Source organism: Daktulosphaira vitifoliae, unplaced genomic scaffold, assembly GCF_025091365.1.
Source record: "Daktulosphaira vitifoliae isolate Bord-2020 unplaced genomic scaffold, ASM2509136v1 Scaffold_1, whole genome shotgun sequence".
Lineage (NCBI taxonomy): Eukaryota > Metazoa > Arthropoda > Insecta > Hemiptera > Phylloxeridae > Daktulosphaira > Daktulosphaira vitifoliae.
Genome location: NW_026099572.1, coordinates 26,023,382 through 26,032,317, shown reverse-complemented (window position 1 = coordinate 26,032,317; position 8,936 = coordinate 26,023,382). Strand labels below are relative to the sequence as shown.

The 8,936-nt window shown below is 26.0% G+C and overlaps 1 long non-coding RNA gene across 1 annotated transcript; it reads right to left on the bottom strand.

The window, feature by feature from the left end:
• Window positions 1-5,934: 5,934 nt before the first annotated feature.
• On the bottom strand, window positions 5,935-8,143 carry LOC126895766 (uncharacterized). Its single transcript, XR_007701716.1, has 3 exons — window positions 7,265-8,143; window positions 7,055-7,191; window positions 5,935-6,367 (listed from the first exon to the last, which is right to left on the bottom strand). It is a non-coding gene; the product is annotated as an uncharacterized LOC126895766 (long non-coding RNA).
• Window positions 8,144-8,936: the final 793 nt, after the last annotated feature.

The following is an 8,936-nucleotide window of genomic DNA, read 5'->3' as shown; positions in this document are numbered from 1 at the left end:
ACATCTTTTCTAAAAAATAGCCGTACACACATAAAAGGTGTGTACGAAATCCGGTTTTAGCACAAGAGTTTCATAAAATAATTTCAAAAGAAATCCTGCAGGGAGTGCAAGCGGTTGTTGACCGCGATTAAACGATAAAATCGTTTCATCATGTTCAGTTGTATTTACTCAAAAACATTAATTAATCTCTTCTTGTACTATGACATACACGACATCTTATCCACATAGCAAAGCAAACATCATTAATATTTATTCACCGATTTATTCAACAAATTTGCTCTATATCACTTCCCATAAAAACACCGACTTTCACTAAGTTTACTTTAATTTAAATCTGTATTTAATCATACTTGTCTCATAATAAAAATCATCCTGTCAAATAAACATGATTTAGAGTACTAAATATATATATAATTCAATAATTTAATAGATTTAAAAAATCAGGTAGATAATAATGCTTATTAGATATCGTTTTTAAACAACATTATATAATTACTTCTTCATTTTCTACTTAATAAAAAAACGGTAACTCATCTCTTTATTCAGCCGCTATCAAAAATGCTTCTTAAATAATATGCTTAATACAAGCTAAATTAGTTAAAAACGTTAAGTAATCTTTATTTATGTTTTTTATTTATTTGAATTAAATAACTAAATTCAAACGTTTTTGTAGTTAACGTTTACTTTACCTCCTAGTAATTATTATTGAAGTGAATACGCATCATTTTGAGTAGAAGTTTTTACAAATCTTTCAAAGATAACAAGTTATCTCGGCGTTTTTAATGGAACGCGTGCTCAAAAACAAATTTTTTGCGAGTATTTGATCTTACAAAAATATTCTGTTTAGCGTATTATACAAAATAATATGATTACTGAGAATATCAAAAAGTAAATTATAATAACATTTAATATTTTGACTACTTTACTGAGAAGCAATATTCATCTAAGAATTTCCTCTTTTTGACAGCGTCTTTACTTAATCACTTTTAATCAGTTTATGTTTGACAATATTTAAACAAGTTTTCGTTTTGTAAAAAATTACTAGAATTAATTTTTAATGAATTAGATCAAAATAAAGACTTTCAATTTAAAAATGATTATCAACCAAAAACAAAAATGAATTTACTTGTAAATCAGTATTGTATCTTTTTAAGAAAACACTCCTAATTTAACTCATTATTTTTAAAATTTATTCTGAATAAAGTATACACCATCATGAAATTTACACAGAAATTATGTATAGTTTATTTTACTATTTTTCTGCACCTATTTATCTAACCACCACATCTTATATTCCATTTAAAACGCCCCAATCGTAAAAATAAAGAGTCTATTTTAACTTGAATAAGTCAAATACTTGTTAATAGCAATCCAATTTCAGAAATAATTCTTAATTGTAAAGTAATCGAAATGAAATTGATAAATATTCTATATAAATATTGAATAATATAAGAGAGTTAAGTGATTTCTTTTTCCTTCTTTCTGGTTATTTATATAACACTTATTAAATTCACTACACAAAAGATAATTCATTTCTATTGCAAATAATTGATAATTTAATTATTTACTTGACATAAAAAATTACGAAATCTATAATAGTGATTAGAATAAAAATAATTTATTTTCTTATTATACATATTATCGTATAGACCTACCCAGACAAGTATTAACAAGTTAACTACATTAAATTTTTTAATTTGTTTTGTTTCTTGAACTATCGAGCTAAATTTACAACCCTATTTTAAGAAGATAATGATTTTAATGTAATATGTAAAGAATTACAAAGAGTAAACTATTATTAAACATTTTTAGTAAAGCAATACATATTTTATTACAATTTATAAAAAAAACATTCTAAAGTTGATTTTTACAAATAAGTTTACTATAAAATGTGTTAAATTTCAAATTGATATAATAAGTAATTAATGAAAACACGATTAATCAATAGTTACTTCAAAAGTTATTAATTGAGTAAGCACTTGGGGAAAAATTCTTGTAAATAAAAACAAAATTTTAACACATTTTCCTCAACCCTTTGCACGAGTTAAGTAAATAACACAAAAAGTAATTACACGAAACTTTTTATTTGTTCCTTACAAATAGTCATTTTGGTCGTCGAAATTTGAAAAATTAAATAATTTAAACGTAAATATTTCTTTTTAAAAGTTTTAATGAATAACTAAAAATAATGTTTTTTCCCTCGAAGTATTAATTTTTTATGCGGTTATTTTGTTTACTGCACAATTTTTGAATTGAAAACAAAATTTATCCTTGAAGTGTTAGTATACTTAGTATACGTAAACAATAATAGGTGACAAAAACAATCAAGGTTATTTATTATCATCCAAACGTATCATGAATGGTAATCTTGGTCCCATAATAACAACCACTTATATTCAAAACAAGATTATTTACACAAATATATGATTCAAATAACAATCCAACAACACCCCAGCACGAAAACAACCTTATAATTACAATTTGTAGTCCTATGAAATATCCTCCATTTGAGAATTTATACAAATTAATTAATTGAACTTTATTTTTGATAATTTTTATTTCTATCGAGATTATAATTTCAAACTTCGAGAAAGTAACCTGAGCCTAAACTTAATATCAAAAAATTTTATTGAAAATCCAAATGATCTTCAAATAAATACTTATTACTAGGTACATGTCAACAACCCAAGTAATATAGCCTTGAACTTTGTTTTTTATTGATTTAAAAATTGTTATTGTAAAGTAAAATTTGAAAACAGTGAAAAACACATTAAACTAACATATCACTGTAAACTTAAAAAAATAAAGATATTTTTTGATACAGCATGCAACAACAATCTTATTTTTTATTCTATTAAGTTTACTCAGTAAACTTGTGTTTAAAAATACTCGAAAAATGCGTGTTAAGACGATTGAGTATTGACATAAATAATATTAACATCTGGATTAGCTCAAGCTAATTAAATGAGGATCACTGTTCTACAACGTGAGTCCCAATAAAAAAATATAATTGAGAACAACTATTGTAAGAATAAATTAATAGATGGCTAACTAGTTACGGTTAGCTTAAACTTGATTAAAATTAGGTTAAACCCTTCTGTCAATCGAATGTATAACTAAAAAATATAATATTGTATAATAAATTATAGTATCCTCACAATTTGAAAGCTAAATAGTTTATTTGATTTTACTAAGTAAATCCAGGGAATATAATTTCAATCCTTTTTTTTTTTGTGTAAACCAGTGTCTGAATACTTTCTAGTTTGTGGTACACAATAAACGTCCATATAAAAAAATCATATAGAATATTAGTTTAAGTGATTTATTGTCTTGCATCATAATCAATACAACATAATATTTTTAAGTTTCAAAAGTAGCATAAAATTATTAATAATTGATTGATATTAGTAATGTCAGAAATCTTCAAGTAGCAGTCCTACAGTAATAACAACAAGTGACTACTGTTGGACAAAAACCACAAAAATGAGTAAGCACTCGGTACGTGGCTAATAGTACATTGATCATAGTGATAACAACCACAAATTACTATGAATATACATTTTTTAGAGTATGTAGTGAGAATACAGTCAATATTGTGATGAAAAAGCAAAATACTATCTTTGAGAGTATGTATCCTACATATGTTTATGATAGATAAACGGTCGAATCATTTTTATCTATGGCCTATTTTTATACTTTACAGTATCATCAAAAAATAATTGTTATTCCATCGCTCTATTTTATGTTATAACATTTATATCAAAATATTAATGTGTATGCAATTATTTTGAAATATTTTTATAGGTGCATTTAAAGAAATAGAGTAGATATCCGAATGAGCACTACTAGAGTACCAACATTTTGGATCGGAAATTTTTTTTATTAAAATTACTGCAAAAAGAAATTATAATAATAATAAAATTGATAGATTTCTGAATTTTAAATTGAAAACCGCTTCAAAAAAATATCATTCTCCGATAAATGTAGAAAATTTAATTTTGACAGAATTTCAGTGCTTACTGTCTAACATAACTAAAAAAATCAATTTTAAATACAAGAAGATGTTAAATATTAACACTATTTAAACTACTGAAAACAAATTCAGCCAATTGCTAAAAACAAATTAAAGTATCTGTCGACTTTAAACCGGCAAGCTAATTCGTCGCCAAGTAAACGCATACAGAGTGATCGCAGTTAGAAAATTAAGCCGATTAATATTAATAGAATTTTTTTATAATATATTAATATACTTAACTTTTTTTTTTCAATTTTGTACTCACGTATTCATAAAATGTTATTTTTAATCAAATTCAATACATAAATTTATATTTGTTTATTATCAGGGTTGTTAAAAAATATGAAAAACCTGTTAAACACATAAATAAACCGTTTCAAACGTCCCATGTGACCAATGAAAATGTTGATATTTTTGTTGTTTCAAACACTTTGTTTAATATAGATGAATACGACTTAATTAAATAAAAAAGGTTTAAACTTTAATTCTATTATACAACTGGCCCTACTATCAAGGGGAATATTTCATAATCTAAACAACTGAACAAATATCTATGTTTATAAGTTTAAAGGGTTATTCGTTTATCATAATCCACTCAATTACTCTCTATTTAAATGCGATATTAATGTAATTTTTTTTTTAATTACATATATTTTATTATTTATCAGTTATTAATTTATTTTTAGCATCATCTCTTATAACATATTCTGATGATTTCTTCAATGAAAACACACATATATAACTAAAATATAAAATACTGGTCTAAAGTTGTTTTTGAATCTTCGTTGTCTTAATTAAATAATTTCCTTTTTATACTTTATAAATCACTTTATATGAGTCCAACGTTATAACACAATTTCGGGCTCATTTTGTACACATTATGTACTACATAAATAAATATTAATTAAGAATATCGTTTAAAACTTTATTTATTTTTAAAAGATAATACAGATAAAAAAATTTTGTATTAAAATGATATTATAAAAGTAAAAGTTTAAAGGGCACCGACTGAGTTTATTAAATTAATATACATAACATGATACATATATTTATTTATTTAATAATAATAAAATAATATGTATCTTAAAAATGTATATTAAAAAGTAAATACTTCTTGGCTTTGTATCGAAGCTAAAATAATAATATGTATGTAATTACTAATTCTAGTTAAACAACATCTAGATACCAAATTAAAAATAAAAAAATCTTACATGAAAATTAATAAAATAAAACAGTGTAGTACATAAAAATTATTCGAAATAAGTAAAATTAAATAATATTTATTTTGAAAACTTTTGGTAAAGGTTTTTTATTTATTGTCAGTATCTCATAAGAACTAGTATAATATATTATTTTTTGATGTCAGTTTAGGCGTTAGTTACATAAGGAGTTTATTTGTTTTTCTTTTTGACTTGTTAATTATATTTATAATTAAAAAAATTTTAAATCACTAAGTATACAAGAACACGACATAAGTACTTAATCACACGCACAAAAATAGACAAAATCGTAAAAAGTTTCTCTAATGAGATAAGAAATTTTAGTTTTATTATTTACCCTTGAAACCTTATTAACGATAAATACAATTTATTAATTGACTTTGAAAACAATATGTAGTTGGAAAATAGCAACATTTTTGAAATCAACAAAGCGTTAATAAAAGTGTACAAACATAATTAATAAACAAAACGGTTTGTTGGTTCATTAGCAACATTTGCTTCTAGACGATTTTGTCTATCAATACTGGTCAATCATCAAAAAATAATTAAAGTTTTTTTAATATTAATTAAATTATTTTCGTTATTAAATAACTTAACATCTGCAATTTTTAGAAACATTGGTAGATAGAGTTATATTCAAAAATGCACCCAAAGGTTCCGATCAAATGAACATGTAGTAACTCTTTATGACAATAAAAAGTAAATTTTCAACGATTTTTAAGTATCAATGCGATCATAAAATTGTTCCGTAGAACTATAATAATATACTGTTTTACAAAAAGTATTAAAAAGTAAATTTTAGTTGAAAATGTTCATTTGTGGACTTAATGTCCAAATAATATATTCGCATAAAAATTATTAGCAATAGATACAATTTACAAATATATTTCATTGTGAGTGCAAGTCACCATTTGTTTTTTGACAAACAGACATTTTTCTTATATTAACATAATAAAATCATACAAGTTACTTTTCTAATAATATGTTTTTTTTAAATTGACATTTGTGAGTCATGGATTTCTATGAAATAATATGTACATTTTGGCGACACATAATTCTCTTGTGTACAAGTTTCTAATAATACCAATGTTTTTCTTGTTATTCATATAGATACTAAGTGCCATTTCAATACCTAAAAAAATAGTTAGAATATAAATCAAACAAGAATGACTTTATTGACTTTTAGTAATCATTAATGAAATCAACTACCTTAAAAATGAATAATAAAAGTTTGAATTAAAAACATTTTAACCAAAAAAATTATTTTTAGGAAATTTGATCGTTAATTGTATAGAGTTTAATAATGTTAAAACCTTTATAACTAAGAATAATATTTATGAAATAACCGTTCACGATTTTTTCAATAGCCAAGAAATTAAAATCTCGCTGCGCTATCATGAATTACTTATAATGGGGGGGAATAGGTGAATTGCCCGCGTTTATCCATACATTTTTTTAATATCATAGTAAAAGAGTATTTTGCACTCAATAAATGTGGTTATTATCATAAAAACTCACATAATATTTTTAAAAAACAAATTTTTACATTATTTAAAATTATAATTATGCATTATATATATATATATATATATATATATATAAAACTAGGATTTCTGAATATATATAACTTGGATTTCCCCAAGTGTGCGCTAATGGGTTGGTAATGGGCTCTCCAACTCTATTATTCTGTGATTTTTCCTTTTTTTATTTTCAGACATCCCTAAAAGTTATTTATAATCGCCACTGTTAACTTAAAGTTGCAGGTATATTTTTTATACTTTGGTAACAGGACAAATTTAAATATAGTTTCCGTTCATACCAATTTAAGATGTTGTTTGTTGTTCTGAACTTGTATACTTATGTATGTTGTTTTTCATTCGAAGATTGATGAGTAGTTTCGTTTTTTTTTCTCAACAATTTATCAAAATAGAATTTGATGATGTGTCGCTTAATAAACTACAATTCAACAGCGTATTAGTTGTTTTTTACAAATTTCTAAGAAAGTAATAAATAACTAAAATAAACTAACAAAATAATAACCAAGAAAACAGATTTCCCAGCATTATACATCGTTTTAAATGTATACATTTGAATTACACGCCTGGGTAGTATACCTAAACGTATATTTTTATACGGAACGCATTTGAATGTACGCTACAAGAAATATCATGTAATTTCATTTCTCAGAGACTATAATTTAGGAACTTTATGACAAAATATTCTCCGCCATAATAATAGATTGTTCGTTTTGCTGGAGCGAAAATATTGTCTTTCCACGATGAACTCAATCCACTACATGAACGTTTTCAAGTACAGGAAACTCTAAACTGTATCGGTGTTCGGCAACATGTATGTGGATAACGGTCGTAGCTCCCACGGTGAAATTGCAACACTGTTCGCAATTCAAAAACAACAATTTACGCAAACGTTGTGAACTGAAAAAAACAACAAAGTGTTATGCTCAAGGAGAAAGACGGATAAACGCGTGGAAAAGAGAGTTGTATTATAACATGGACGATTGGACGCCCGGAGAACCAATTTTCAACGGGAAAGAGTAAGTGAAAGAAAGGAGAGAGAGAAAATGATAATATAGGGGGAATCCGACCAGATCAGCTTGTTGTTGTACTGCGGTCTAAAACTGGTAGATCGGATGACTTGTAAAGAGGAGGGGTGTTCTGGATATGCTACGAGCACTTCAGAACGAAGAAGTCGCGATGCAGTTATGCAATTACTAAAAAAACATGTATAAGACCGACAGTCATGGTATTACTGGTGCAATCAAAATATAATGCGATATTATTATAATGATGACCACTGGGACCACCGTAATTGGCATTTTCTTCGGTCAATTTTCCTGTGAATTACACGCCGGTCAGTCGTGACCCAAGCTCGCGGCCGCCTTACAATTGTTTCTCCTCCGCATCGATCATGACTAGCAATTCCTAGCTCGTGCTTTTCTCCAGAGTAATGGGCACACATTAAATGTAATATAGAAATGAAATATAAAACGGTTGGGTTCCACAGTAAATTATCGTAGGTACTGTATTCAATCAAAGCGTAAGAACGTCCGTCTTCCATTCATCTTGGAAAACTTCCGGATTCTCGGGAATGGACGGAAATAATAAAATACTTGTGGGGTCATTGCAGTCCTGAGGGAATCGTGTTTTCTTTTCGCGGTGAACTAAACGCATTTAAACACAAACGTCGGAAGCATAAATAATGTTTTCCATATTTACAATTTTTATTTTATAACGACTAAAAAGGTAACTTTTCTGACATCGAAAACAATACCTACTGAAAATGTCATCCCTTGTTCATAGAATTTTTGTTTTCCGAACACATTAAACATTCAAAAAGGTACTGGAACAGACCTGCTCAACGTTTTTTACTCAGAACGGAGGATTTAGTGAGCGTTTCACAAAACCCAAAACATATTTAAATGTTCAGACAAATTCGTTGAAATCTGTACAATCGTACAATGTAGGCGCACTAAAAAAATACACACTTAATTAAACCAACAAGTATCCAAGAATGTTTTAGTCTCCTCTCGGAGACTACGATGAAAATATCTATAAATTCAATTATTTCTAATTAAAACAAAGTGAAAACTAGTTTGTTTAGTCAGAGAATTTAATTAGATTCACTTAAAATAAATTATCTAAGTTGATGAACCAATAATTTGTCGACTTTATTAATTACTA